The sequence below is a fragment of the Halichoeres trimaculatus genome, unplaced genomic scaffold (genome assembly GCF_033239565.1).
Source record: "Halichoeres trimaculatus isolate MK-OKI-2021-1 unplaced genomic scaffold, fHalTri1.1 fHalTri1_scaffold_17, whole genome shotgun sequence".
Lineage (NCBI taxonomy): Eukaryota > Metazoa > Chordata > Actinopteri > Labriformes > Labridae > Halichoeres > Halichoeres trimaculatus.
The window spans coordinates 3,784,823-3,800,463 of record NW_027437195.1 but is presented as its reverse complement, the minus strand read 5'-3'; the positions used below and the strand labels follow the sequence as shown (position 1 = coordinate 3,800,463).

Genomic DNA, 15,641 nt, shown 5'->3' with positions numbered 1-15,641 from the left:
TTGTACCAAGAAAATTCACAACAGGAATTGATAAGGGAATCGATAAAGAATCAGATCAATAAGCAGAATCGATAAGGGCATCGGTATTGGCAAAATCTGATCAATTCCCATCCCTAATCTGACCAATCACAAACATGGAGAAACAGGAGAAACTCTGCAGAGCAGCCTACTTTGCTCTGGAGATGCAGACTGTTATTCTTCAGAAATACAGAGAACTCAAACTCATCATCCAGGACAAAAAGCAAGACTGCTGCTGTAGCAAAATCCAGGAGGGAATACTGGCAGAGAATTACTGTCTCTGTTAATGATTTGTGAGATTATTATTCATGATCAATATACATGGACAGCGCAGAATATTCAAATATAAATTCCTCATCATGACAACACGAGTAGTTCCATAAGTTTCTGTGGTTCTGCCTTTTTTGACCATTGTTATTAACCTCATTATTTCAGATGAGCCCAAATGTAACTGTGTTACATTTTTTGTAAATGGCTCTATGATTTTTCAAATGTAGCTCAGTTCATCTGATGAAAATCTTTATCTTTGGTACACAATGTCATTGGGGACATCTAAAAGATCACATCTACCCCTGAAAACTCTTTGGCTGTTTCCCAAACTGCCTACTACACTAGAAGTACCTACTGTTTGGCTGAAATTCAGTCTGTAGCAGGTAGTATGCCAAAACTTGCAAATTCTGCAGTGTGCTATAAATCCCTGGATGTCCGACTGATCCAGGAAAATTTCTCTGTATGCAACAGACCAGTCTACCTGGCATACTGTTTCCCAAAATGCACAGCGCTAACACTGTTTGTCAATGCGGGTGGCAGGTTTGGATGAATTACTGCTATCTACCGGAACGTCAGACGGTCTGTGAGATAGAAGTGAAGTGATATGAAACCACTAGTTTACTTTTTAAATGTGGATTATATAGAAGTGAATTTTCCATCAGCTGTAAAAATACAAATCCTGTCCGGGTTCATTTTCAACAAATGATATAACTTTTGGTGTAAGTTCAGAAATCAAATATGATGATTCTGATGAACAACAATGCCAAGATTTACCCAAAATATGTGTTGAATATTTATAATAACAGCAAACTAAAATCCATGCCTGTAGCTACATTTTCTGAAACTGAAAACAAGAGTAGTATACAACAAAACAGACCTAACAGAACAGTCATACTACATACTACATGCAAAAGGAGTAGGCAGTATGCAGTGCCTACCACTGACATCAAAGGATCTTCTACAACAGAATTTCAACTTTCATCACCGAAACATACCAAGAAAAAAAGGTACACACAGGCTCATGGCTGACTTCAGCATGACGACGGCTCAAGTTATTGCTATTTAAGACAGTATATGGCTTATTTTGGTCAATAACATATAGCTAACAGGACATCAATGTCACATTACGTGTGATTTTTACGTATTGTATTTATTGACGTCCAGTCACCAATTTCATATTCATTTACTCAGAAACTCAAGCTTTCTTTTTGTGCACAGAAAATTCACAGGAGGAATTGATAAAGAATCAGATTGATAAGCAGAATCAATAAGGGCACTGGTATCAATAAAATCTTATGAATACCCATCCCTAGTTTAGATCCATCCATGTTTTAACATCACTTGTGCAGTTTAGCAAAGCCTGAAGAGAGTCTTTGAAAGGGACATTTATCAGCAGATACACCTGCACATCATCAGCAAAGCAGTCGAAAAGAACACCATGCTTCCTAAAACTACCCCAAGAGTAGCACATGAAGGGAGAATAGCAGGGAGCCCAGAAGTGACCCCTGGGGGACCCCAAATATCAGAGGAGCCGCTGTGCCCATGTGCACAGACAGTCTCTCTCATAAAGAGGGACTGCTTAGTATTTTGCAGACTCACATTTAACAGCGTTTCCACTGACTAATCCCAGGACAGACTACTGCATCACGTTATTCTTCTTCGTTGGATTTATCAGCAGGTACCTCATGTTGCACTGCAATACTGCAATGCTGTTAAATAACTGGTGCGGCTATCGGCATCTGGCTTACACGCCACCTACCACAAGGGGGCATGTTTGGCTGTGAAAACACAAACGGGACCAAGCTTAACCCGTTCCATCTGACTGGTTGGTGGAAATGGGTCTTTATTGGGTAGACCAAAACAATAGACCACAAGTCTGTTTGCAGTCAGTAAAGGTCGTGTCGTAGTCAGTAAAGGTTCGATATTTGGTGAGACTCTTTAAGACTTTCATTTGTATGTACCACATTTGGTACAAATATAAAATGACCTTGTTTTTAAGACAATTCCAACAATTTGGAGGGATTAAAAAACTACATAACACAGAACTGTTTTTGTTTTAGAAAATGTTAAACCTTTTTGTTTAAAGAGATTCTGAAAATCATTCCTTCTTTGCAAACAAAACACACTGTCACTTGATATTACACTTGCCTTTTCAGCTTGACATTTCCCTTAAAAGTCATATTTCTGCCCTGTTTTCAGGACAACACGAGCACGTTCTCTGCTCTCAGTCCATCGGCTGTTCTCACCGCTCTGTAAGCAGCTAAAGCTGAAACTCAGAGGCTTTTAAAACGTGAAGGTCTGTTGGACTACAGCGGCATGAGTGGGCTGGGATTGCTGACTATGATGAATGAAGCAGCCATTAAATGACAGAGGGCCCCTGTACTCTAAAGTGCAGCAGCAACAACAACAAAAACAAGAGCACAATCAGGAAACTCATGTGGGGAAGGGGAAAAAGGGCCACAAAGAAATTAAAATGCTGGCTCTCATTGTTCACAGGCCGTCAGAAGACAAAATTGGTTTCTGAAAATGAAACGAGAGAAAGGGTATGAAACAAAGAGGATAAATAAGAATCAAGGCTTTGTAATCTGACTCACAGGCTAATTTTTCCTAATGTGGTTAAAGTGCTCAGTTGTGATAGCAACAAGACTTTGCTCCAGACACACCGTCGCCCATACCGGTTCCACAGTTATTGCATGAGAACACATCTTCAGCGCTCTGAAGTTACACATCCATATCTGCTTCTGCTGTATCACTGTGTCCCCATGGCCATATTGGTCAGTCAGCAGTGACATCTTAATGTTCCGACTCGTGTTTCACAAAGGCAGAGAGCCGTCGCCTATGTAAACCCCCCCAAGGTTCCCTCTTGAGCGCCACAATGCCACAGCCCTGAGAGCCTGCAGCTGGCTTTGATATACTGCTGAGTCAAGTGCTTCCTGCTGAGACTTCTGGAGGAAAAAAAAAGGCACATCACAGCTCAGCTGGAGCTGTGTGGCCACAAGGATGCATGTAACACAGGCAAATACCCTCTATACGATAGAGTCAAGCTGCTGCCTGGGGGGGAGGACCCAGGAAAGTGTCAGGATACCGTATTTAACGGAACTCTCTCAAAAATATGGTTCATCCGTTAGATGAATTGTTATATGAGAAGGAACACTTTTGCATCCATAATACTCTGTGAATTTGAATATTTGAAGGTGACTGTGAATACACTCCCTGGCCAAAAAAAACGTTGTCACCTGGGTTTAACTTAGCACATAGGTACGAGCCTCCTAGAGGATAATTACTGCATGGGTGATTATCTCTCAGTTGGCAACAAGTTATTTAACCTCAACTGGTGCAATGAGTTGCTTCTCATTTCTTCAACAACCATGTGGAAAGACACATCCCGTGGTCGTGGAAAAGATGTTCATCTTTTCGAGAAAGGTCAAATCATTGGCATGCATTAAGCAGAGAAAACATCTAAGGAGATTGCAGAAACTACAAAAACTGGGTAAGAAATGTCCAGCGCATTATTGAAAACTGGAAGGATAGTGGGGACCCATCGTCTTCCAGGAAGAAATGTGGCTGCAAAAAAAATCCTGAATGATGGTGATAACTGGAGTGTTTGGTGAAATCAAATGGAAGAAAAACAACAGTAGAACTCAGGACTATGTTTAAAAGTGAAAGTAAGAACGTTTCCACGAGCAAAATGAGAAGGAAACTCAAGGGATTGGGATTGAACAGGTGTGTAGCCTTAAGAAAACCACCAATCAGTGAGGCTAACTGGGAGCATAAAGATTGGGCTCTGGAGCAATGGAAGGTCATGTGGTCTGATGAGTCCAGATTGACCCTGTTCCAGTCTGATGGGCCATCAGGGTAAGAAGAGAGGCAGATGAAGCGATCACCCATCATACCTAGTGTCTACTGTCCAAGCCTGTGGGGGCAGGCTGTGATCTGGGGTTGCTGCAGTTGGTCAGGTCTAGGTTCAGCAACAGTCTGTGCTTAAAGAATGAGGTCAGCTGACTACCTGAAGATACTGAATGACCAGATTATTTCATCAATGGACTTTTTCTTCCCTGATGGTACGGCCATATTCCAAGATGGCAATGCCAGGAGTCATCAGAGTCCAGACCTTAACCCCAATGAGAATCTTTGTGATGTGCTGGAGAAGGCTTTGTGCAATAGTCAGACTGCCATCATCAATGAAAAGTTGTACTGTGATCAAAGCTTAAGGCGGCCCAACAAAATATTAGAGTGTATGACCTTTTTTTTTTTTTTTTTTTTTGGTCCAGGCAGGATATGTATTTCTGGTGAAAAATAAGCATTACTTTATTCGTCCCATATTGTACATTATTATTCAACCCAACAGTCATTCCCACACATTGAGCACTCGCAAACCTCCACACACGCTCTCATACGCAGAGATCAGAGTGATGTATAGCAGACTTAAGGAGAAGAAGTCAGGGATTAGGAGCCTTGGACACAGGTACCTCAGTAGTTCCCCTCAGGTTAACTGGCAGCTCTCCAGCTGCATTTCACCTCTTTATTCCTGCCTCCATCCTCTAAACCAAGCCAAGTCAAGCCCTGATGGACTGCTGAGAGTCTGACGCCGCTTAGGATAATTGATGTAATGATTGTATGTACGTACAGTGCTGTGTTGTTAAGAGTGTAGCCACTCTGGAAGAGCAAGGTTTTCAGACTTCTTCACTTCCTGTCTCTGTGCATCAAGGAAATAGTTCAAAAGTTGAAATCAACAAGTAAAGCTACTTTAAAGAAAGTTCATAAACTGTCAACACAATGATAAGTGCGTAAAATAGTCCCAGTAGAATCAATATTTAGGATGATACTTTTGAGATGAACAGATCAAGTAAGTTTGGCAAAAGACTTCTGCTGGTGTTAAACAAAATTCATTTTTGACCTAACATAAAATTTCAAGACAGCCCTTGACATCATATTTTTTACATTGAAAGTAAAAGTTTTATTTATTTATTATTTATTTATTTTCCATGTATATATTTACATTTGTTTTATATTATTATTATTATTATTATTATTATTATTATTATTATTATTATTATTATTATTATTATTATTATTATTATATTTTTATTTATTTTCTTTTTTTCTATTCATGCAGAATACCAAAAATATGATTACAGCTTCCCTTGTTCAGCTAACAAAACTATCGTCATCACAAAGTAAGATACTGGGCTCCCTCTAAATAAATGATTGCTCTTGAAGCTGTGTGGATATCTGGCTTTACTCTGCACACATGCTGCATTGAAGCAGCTGGGCTGGAGTCTCCAAGAATGAACAGAAACATAAGAGCAGCCCAGTGACAGCAGGAGCCATGATTAAAATCATTAGGGAAAAGTCTCTCCATAATGCGCGGCAGTTTGGAGGTGAAGAAGTGCATAAAACTGTCCTGCAGCTGCACTCCATTCCCACTAAGCGCTTCACTGTGTACGCCGTGTTGTTCCCAACAGATGCAACACTCCCATCAGCTGAATGCTTTGTTCTGGATTAATTTACGTAACTGTTGTGTCCCCTTTGCCCAGAGCTTTTCCTGCTCATAAAGGTAAGTGAATAAAGCCATGAGGGAGGGTTTTCTTGGAAAGAAACTGAGCTCTAGTTTCTTCACTGACTCAGACTGAAGTCAAGAATTGTACAGACACCACAGTGGGTTGAAATCTGAATCCCAAGTTATTTTCCACTTCATTTTTGAACTTCACTTGCCTTTCACACAAGTTATTCCAAGTGAACCAGAACTGAACAGGAAGCAATCCTCACTATCATTTCTCTGTGTGCTGAGTTTAATAGAATCCTCTTCCCTTTCCCTTTCTTTTCTGCTTCTCTCTCATAATTTCCTTTTGCAAAACAACAACTTTCTAACATTCTCTGGGAGCCTTCTGTGCATGTCGAGCTGCTCCCCAAGGTAAAACTGGCCTACTTCTGAGTGCATCCTCAGCATCCATCTGCTGTACCAGTAAATTGCATTTGCCTGCGATTGCAGGTTATCTCATCTGTCAAAGCGAGCCTATCAATTTCAGCGAGCAGTCTCGACAGACGGCATTAACCTTCCAGCATCATTCTGGCATCGAGCACTGACAGACAATAACAGCCAGTGATATCCGCATATCAGATGAGGGCTGTTGACAGTTCTGTTGTGACTGCTGGCAACAGAAAACTAAAGAGCTGAATAACAATTAATACGAATGAAATTAAGAAGATTTAGGCAGCTCCCGCTCGTTTTTCTTTTCCTGTGGCTAAAAGCATGAATATCGAGTTTGAAAGGGATGTAACCGCATTCAGTGAAGATAAGAGCTAGAACAGAGACAATGAGGGAATCTAATTAATCTTATTTAGTTGAACAGTATACATTTCCAATGGTTTCCAGTGTGCACTGCTGCAGGAGAGGATTGTCTGATTGGTGGCAAAGCTTCGGCCTCATCACTCCTTGCAGATCTAGTTAACAGGCAGAAGTTTGTGATGTGATGAGATACCATCTTAAACCTTCCTGTAGGATCCTGTGGGTGGATGCTGAGGCTGAAAGAGACCCAAGTAAGTCAATGGTGAAATCAGCATCAGGGGGAAACTTACAGACCCAATTAAGGGGATATTTATATTAAAAAAATAAGTATTTGATACTCTGCAGATTTTGCTAGTTTTCCCACATACAAAGAATGCAGACGTCTGTAATTAAAATCCTAGGTGCAGTTCAAGTATGAGAGACAGAATCTAAGAAACATCTAGAAAAGCACATTGTATGGTTTAAAAAATAATAATAATTTGCAAGAATGCTATCCAAACTGTGAAACATGTGACATTACACTTTAGGGGATCTTTTCTACAAAGAGTAGGATAGGCAGGATGAATGGGACCATGTATTGCCAGATTTGGGCAGCAACCTCCTTCCCTCTGTAAGAACACTGAAGATGGGTCGTGGCTTGGTCTTCCAGCCTGACATTGACTCCAAAAACACAGCCAGGGCGACTAAGGAGTGGCTGTGTGAGAAGCAGTTCAAGGTCCTGAAGTGGCCGAGCCAGTCTCTGGACCTGAACCCAACAGAAAATCTTTGGAGGGAGCTGAAAGGGACAGCCCCAAAACCTGAAAGATCTGGAGAAGATCTGCATGGAGGAGTGGACCAGAATCGCTGCTGCAGTGTGTGCAAACCTGGTCCAGAACTACAGGAAATGTCTGAAACAAAGGTTTCTGCACAGAGTATTAAGTTCTAATTTTCCATTGTAATACATACCTATTTAATTCAATAAAATGCTAATTGATCATTCAAATATCCTACAACGTACATTTCTGGATTTTTTTTTATGTCTCTCAAAGTTGAAGTGTACCTAGGAGAAAGATTACAGACTTCTCCATTCTCTGTAAGTGGGAAAGTCTTTGTAAAAACCCCACTGTACCAAAAAGTTGTTATTCCCATTGTATAAATACAGCTTTTCTCTTGTGCATATAATTTTTGTAGCATGAACTTTTTTTTTCCTCCATTTCTTTTGAAAGCATTTGCCGACACAGAGACTGCTGGTTGATTAGTAATGCCTGCACTGAAGCACAGTGTTATGACTCAGTCAAGAGCAACCTGCATTGCTGATCAACCACTATTCCAGGCAATTCAAGGCTTACATAACCAATCAAAGTCAGCTTGACATTCTTGACTTCCATTCCAGATTGGCTAATTTCAGCTTTCATAACTCCCTTTCATTGTGCTTCATCGTCATGTGACACAGCAAGTGAAAAGAACAGAGAGCAGAAGAGAGGATGTAGAGAAAATGGAGGTTGTTTAACATGAAAGAAAATGGGCAATGATGATGTTTAACCTGGATGCACCAGCTGCAAAGAAAGCGCACAGCTTCAGAGTGGCTGAAGAGTCGTAGAAACGAAGGTTGCAGGAAAACACTGCCTCTGCTGTGCATTGTAGTTGTGTTATTCAATTCTTAATGGATGACCCAACCCTTTTTTTTTCTTCTTTTTTTTGGTTGGGTTTTCCAGTTTTTGGGTACATTGGTGCTACTATGGCTGAACAATTCTCTTCACACTAGGACTGAAAGATTTTGAAAAATAATCTAATTGCAATTTTTCGAAAACATTTTTTTACTAATATTGGGATTTTTGGAGAGGGACATTCATCTTCCACATTATTCACTAAACACAGGCAATAAATTATTCTGTGGTATGACCAGAATGAAAAAGAATACTGTCAACATGTAAACAATTCATTCTTGTAGGCCAGGTCTACATGTTATGATGAATTGAGATGAATTGATGCATGAGTCTATGCAAAGAACTTATTTTTATAAAATTATTAAAGTCATAGAAGAATATTAACTTAGTGATCCAACTTCAAGCCTTTGTTTTTTTGCCAGAAAAAAAACATCATATTGACTTTTGCTGGTTTCAAGGGAGACCAAGTACAAGTGACTGTATTCCATCCAGGTCTGTGTACATGAAATTTTTTTTATTTAATTTTATTTTTTACTTATTTATTTATTTATTTATTTATTTATTTATTTATTTATTTATTTTGTAATTGCAGACTTCACAATTTTAAAATTGCATTCTATCACATTGTGATATCCGTTTAAATTTGATCAATTGTTCAGCCCTAATTCTACACAGATGTCTACACAGTTTTGGTTCAACCATTGTTGCAGCTGTAAGAATAAAGGCCCTTCCGTATCTAGTCTTGGGCCATGTCCACATGTAGCTGGGTGTCTGAGAAACCCCATTTATTTTTATATGTTTACCCGCGTGAAATTGCACTTTTACGTCACAATTTTTTTTTTTTTTTCCTGAAAACTACGGCCAAAGTAAAGATTTTGGAAAACTTTGGTTTCATGGTTCTGTGTGGATGCTAGGAAATTGAAATTGAGTTTTTAGTTTTAAACGTCACGGTTGAATTTTTTTTTTTTTTTTTTTTTTGGTGGGGGGGGAGGGGGGGGGGGGGTTGAATTACCTTAAGCCGCACTATTCAGCAGATTTGCCCTCTGAGCTGGGTGTGGACACAAGTATTCTCAAAAACAAATGAGGGGCCCATAACAGTATCATCCTCATTGGTTAGTGCTTTCATTTTCAACCCTTGTGCCCCTTCTGTCATGAGATAATGTGTTTCTGGTATCAGAGAGGTTATTTCAGTGATATCAACAATAACCTGATGACAAAACCGGGCTTGTTTCTCCATCAGCCACTCAAACAGAAGACAGGTAAAGCCAACAGCCAAAAAATAAATCCACACAAACATTTTCTAACCACCTGTTAAGTACCAAAAAGCAGAGACACAGTCAGTGAGCAGCTGGTGAACATAGTGAGATAAAAAATTTCCCTCAGGAGACCACAGCCGAGCTTAGAGAGAGACAATGTTGGAATTAATTGTCCAGGTGGTTGAAAAAACATCTCCAGTGAACAATTAAGAGAAAGTGGATGTGAAAACACTAAAGAAAGCATTTCAAAGTGGAGCCAGCATCCTAGCTCTGGTATGTCACACCTTATTCTCAATGACCGGCAGAGATAGACGCCACCTGTTGCCTAGAAACTCTCAAGATACCCCACCCCTTCTTCTGCCAATCACTCACATCAGACATCATGTTCTAAATGAGTTCATGTTTTCTCTTCAGGTTTGTTTATGATTTACCTCCACATATAGAGGCCAAAGGAGGGTTTATTGAAGAGTCTGGTTAAGGATAGTAAGTTTCTGTAATGGTGACCAGTCAACCCAGATAGATGTGTGGAGATGCACATCTCAACAGAGCAAGATGGTGCCAACAAAAATGCCAAGCTTGTGGCATCAGGAGGGCCCGTGAGTCACAAAACCACGGCTGGGTCCACGAGTGGATGTTACGTGAGCACGTGTTGTGCTTTCACTGTGAAAGGCGCTGGTTAGTCTGTGAGCTGCTGGTACATTTCTTTTTTTCTGCTGCCCTCAAATGGTCCACATAAACAGTGACAGTGAGTAAATGCAGAGACGTAGCTCACCCTTTATTGTTGCTATGTACTGAGGTGATTCTGTAATTGATTTCTGTAAGTGGTTTATGCTTCTCTTAATTCTGCTTTGGACGAGCCCAGCTTCATTCCCCTACAAACCGTGGACAGGTACATTGGCTGAAATAAATTACACGGGCTCGGGCAGTGAATAGAAAGGCTGTATACAGAGAGCATTAGTCAGTGAGTCATTTTGCGTCAGGATAACTCTGATTTCATGAATAAAACACTGTTTTTAATCTTTCCAGTAAACTACAGAAGAAAAAAATCCTCTCTGTGCTCTTTTTAGGAAAGTAGCAGCCATTCACATGTCGATAAATGCCCCTCAGTGGGAGTCTGAACGCTCCCTCCTACTGCAGTGTTATAGTGAGCGCTGTCCACGGTGCTGAACAGCTTCAGCTGACTGAACGCCACTTTCCACCTCCACACACACGGACGTCTCAACCGCGATCCCCGCGCGTGCCGTGCTCCCCACTTGTAATCCACAAGAGGGTGGCGATCACAGTGGGTGGTGGCGTTACACTGCTGGCCATAGGTACCTCATGGCGGCCATCGATCTCTTAACCAGACACACACACACTCATACACTCAGCTCTGAATTTCCACAGGACGTGAAGGGACTGCTGAATTACCCAGCACACGCACATCAGCCTACTCCTGCAACTTAAACGGAGTTTGGTAGCCTGCTGTAATCCCCCAAAGGGACATTTGGGAAAGAGTAGGGCAGTCTCCCTTCCCTCCTTTCTCCCTCGCTCCTTTTATTGCGCACACATTAGCAGATCCACAAAACGCGCACATTCATACACACCCTACATGCGTCGGGCGCAACTACCCAACTCGCCAGCTTTGTGTGCAACATTAACACATCTCTTGTGCAATATACAAATGACATGTTAGATGAAATTCCACATGCATGTATGGAAAAATTTTCCCCTCGACTTTCTGTGGATACCTGATTCTCCGAATATGAGCCACCCTTCAATCCATTTACACTCTGCATATCATGCTGTCAGAAAAATCCCCGATCCTGAAGCAACCTCAGAGATAACATTTGCAGTTTGATTCAAAATCTGCGCCTTACATTCTACAAAACATCAAGTTTAAGGTGAATGGAGCGCAAAACAGCCGCCACATATGAAACAGCAACATTATAAACTAATAACAGCCCGTTTCATCCATGAGGAGCGTATGAAAGAGAAGTCCAGCGCAGAGCAGAAAATTTGGGTTGTCTTACCTTCAGAGACGGACAAGTATCCATTGTGCTCCTCCGCAGGCTCTACACTATACTCTGTTTCCCTGGTTCGAGGCTACAGCCGCTCCCTTCCCATTCATGCACTAATTCCGGGAGACAAACTGCACAAGCAGCAGCCGCATATCGCTTCTTCCCCTTCGCACTTCCCTCCTTGAGATTTTTTTTTTTTTCACCAGCTGATTCTGTGGTGAAACCTGCGCTTCTGCCGGGAGCCAAGCTGCGACGAAAAGCTTCACAGCATATTTGTAGTTTCCCCTTCAAGTAAAAATAACCAGCTCGCTGCTGTGTGGGCTCGTCTCTGGATTTTTTAGTCCAGGCGGGTTTTTTTGGGGAGAGAGTTGCTACATGGCACAGACGTTCCTCTTTCTATCCCCGTGGTGCTGTAGAGTTTGCTGTCAGTGAAAACACTATGTCCTTGAAATCGTGGAGGAGAGAGGGAAAAAAAGGTGAAGGTTAGATCCAAGAGAAAGTTTTCCGCTTGTTTCGGATAATTCAAGAGTTTTTGTTTCGTTTGTCCGGGAGCAGGAGGATGGAGAGGTGCGACCACGAGGTGTGAATCTCTGCGCTAGAAAAGACTGCAATGAGGCGGCGGATAACCCTAGATGGCACAAACACCATGAAGTATCAGAGAGACCACCGGGAGGAGAGGCAGAGGGGCAGAGAGAGGCAGGGCAGCTACAACTACAACAAATGTACGCAAACACACACCGGAGCGAGACTGTGGCGATAATTACGCGTAAAGAGCCAATTTGGCACCGTCCATAGTGAGCACCGTGTTTGTCTGCAGGAGATTAAGGAGCGCCCACGGATTAGTGTGTGCTTAGAGGTGTTTAGCGTCCACAGCAGCAAAGCAGCCTATCAGGGCTGTGGGTAACCTCGGTCTTACAGCGTTTGTCACTCCCTTAAAGAATGAAGTGATTGTGTCGCTAGGCGCTGTTTGGGAGCTCCACAGAAGCTCTCCTGGCTGCATCCTCTTTGACCTTCAAACATCAGTGGAGCTCACTTCCGTGTTGAAACACTGACACAGTGAGAGACACCGCTGTGCGCGTGCTGAATGATGGGAGACACAGCTGTGCGCGTGCTGGAAAAATCAAAGGCACGAGGATTCACTTATGGATCGATAAGAAGGAGCTCTGCTTAATTCATTTTGGGACCATGGGAAACAGTTGTCTGTTCTTTTTTTTCCAGAAGCGTCATGTCCCTCAGTGGTTTCATAAAAGTTCAGTAAAAAAGAAAAATCACAATTTGTAGAACATCCCTTCATACGTGTGCTCCGTGATCACACTGGGTGAAATCAACGTGATTTTAAGTCCACTAAGTTTATTTAAATGCATACAACAAGATAGATAGATAGATAGATAGATAGATAGATAGATAGATAGATAGATAGATAGATAGATAGATAGATAGATAGATAGATAGATACGAACTAGTTGGGGCATAACTCCTCTGTCAAAGTGACCCACACAGTTTTAAACAGCAGAGAAAAATCTCCTCAATATTTTTTCAACGTAAAGTGAAATATTGTCTTCAGGTCAAAATGACCAAAAGGTCAAACTGAGCTGAAATCCCAGTCACAGAGTTAGTTACACAGCACAGGAAGGTCAGAATGCCTTAGCTCCGTCTAGCCGACATAAACATGACAAGACATGACAGACCTGCTCTTCTCTGGATCTGGCCCGAGGGGGTGCTACTCTTGGCAAAAGTGTCTAAAAACCCTAAAACATGCAGGCTCTCATGATCAACATGTAACAATGCTGTCACCTTGTCTGTGTAGACTCTCTGAGGCTATAAAGGTGCTGCAGATGACAGTACCCAGAAGAGAACCCTGTCTGTGCTGAAGCCATGAGTGTGCATTTCACTTCTGAACAGGCTCTAGAACATGTCCCCCATACAGGAGACTCAACAGTGGTTATGAAAGCTGCTCAGAGGAAAAGATCTCTTGATCAACCTGAGGATCCAGCTGTCACAGCCACTGCCACAGCTGTAAGAGGTAAGAGGAAGAGGTGTCACTTCTGACAGCTTAAAAAAAAACTGTAAAAACACATACTGTGTAATGCAGGTGTCAGAATCAATGTGCAAAGGCTGTGCACTTTCACACTGCCTCCATGTGCTAATTAGTTGACTGACTTACAGTGTTTGGTTCACATGTTATTTTTTTTTTTTAATTTATGCTGTTATATATTGCTATACTGCTATACTGTTCACAGAAAAAAAGGGGAAAAAATGACTCAATGGGATGAATAAAAATGCATTCAAAACTACTTGTTGCTCATTTCTCAAACTTTCTTAGGCTGTAAACTAAGGATGGGTACCTTTCACTTATGGAACAATACAGTACTGATGCCTGGTACCTGGCAATCAGTATGATACTCATCGGTACTAATTTTCTGTACTTTTATGTGTTTATGTGGTGACAAATATTAATGTTTAATAATATATCCCAAAGCTTTTCAGTTTAGGACATTTAATTCTGAGTATCTAAACTTGCGATGTTGTGTTTATGTCCAGCATGAAAAATGTCCTACTCTTCCACTCCCTTTTAGTCACAAGGATGCATTCAGGTACCGAAACATGGTACCTTTTGATTTTATGTGCATCAGTACTAGGTACTACAGATAGAACTCAGTTGGTACCCATAAAGTACCTGATTCAGTACCCATCCCTAATGTAAATACAATACAAATGTTGTATGATATAACAACCAATGATATAATTAACAGTGTCAAAGAAATGAGTGGTGTCTCTTGAATAGATGCAGTCTTTCTGCCATGTGAAGAGGGAAAACTCTAAAATAATAATAATTATAATAATAATAATAATAATAATAATAATAATAATAATAATAATTATTATTATTATTATTATTATTATTATTATTATTATTATTATATTCACACAATATGTGAAAATTTGATTTGCTGTTTAAAATACACTTAGGCTGCGTTATATTGGGGGTATCAAGGCAGAGGACACAGGGTGTACTCAGAATAAAAAGACAACAGGGGGGTTAATGCATCAAACAACCGAAGGATTTTTAACTCCTGGTCCTCCTGCTGTGAAGAAATGGTTACAGATGTGGTGATTTCATGAGATTACTTCAGGACATGATGTCACCCCAACATTTATTCATGCATTAAATAATCATGAGTGCCAGCAGAATCATCCCTATTTGGCTAGGGTTACTGGCACTGACACTGATCATCAGCTCAAAGCCAACTGTAACTTTTTGATATTCGAAAGAAATATTTTTGTTTTGTGACTTGTTATTTTTCATCTTTTAATTTTGATAAAATCAAAATGTTTGTAGTGGAAAAAAAAGGTTAGCTGTGAAATAGTTGTTTTAAACTGTGAGGAGCAGTAGAATCATCTTGTTTTACTTGCAGAATCTGTTTTTATAGCTCCTTTAACTTTTGTTTGTTATATTCAGAAGTTCAAAGTGTCTGAATCAGGGCTATAGTGTCTGATAAGACTCTGGTAATGTCTTTGGTTCTGTCACTGAGAGTTTGGATGTTTTGGAGTTGTTTTTCTAATTTAAAAATAATTAATCATTCCTGTTTTTTATTTTAAGAATTTTCTGTTTCTACTAGTGCATCTGCATTTAAAAACCTTTATTTAAAATAAGCCGTTTTTTTTCTTTCTCATACCCCAAAATTTTAAAAAGTGCAAAATTGTTAAAGTGGACATATCATGCTTGTTTCTCCTTTTCACTATGCCAGACTAGGATGCCTGTAAAGCATTTCTGCCCTCAGTACAAGTCATTTAGTTCCTTCATTGCCCCACAATAGCGTTTTCAATATACTCATTTTAGGCCATTCTGAAGATCTCATTGACGCTCCGTTTGGAGAATGACCTCCAGTAACCTCCCAACGTCACAGCCCTTTGTGTTCTGATTGGTCAGTTCTATCAGAGGGGCGGAGGGGGTAGAGCCAGGGGGTGGTTTTTGCAGCATGGCAGTATTTACAAAATCGCTATATTGAATGGGGCAGACCGAGCGAGTTTGCTGTTTGCCAAAACTTCACCGTAAGGCATTGATAGCACTAATAAAATAGCAGAGTGTAGGATACGTCCTTTTGTATTGGACCCCGAGTCAGACCCGGACGGTTCTGCAGCTCAGGAGGAAGAAAATCCA

General features: G+C 40.8%; 1 protein-coding gene across 1 annotated transcript in view; it reads right to left on the bottom strand.

The window, feature by feature from the left end:
• The window catches only part of LOC141806862 (leucine-rich repeat and fibronectin type-III domain-containing protein 2), a 233,779-nt gene extending 221,433 nt beyond the window's left edge, over positions 1-12,346 (bottom strand). The window contains exon 1 of the mRNA XM_074692550.1: positions 11,492-12,346. The gene's annotated coding sequence lies outside the window, so the exon portion shown is untranslated. The remainder of the gene's footprint in view (positions 1-11,491) is intronic.
• Positions 12,347-15,641: the final 3,295 nt, after the last annotated feature.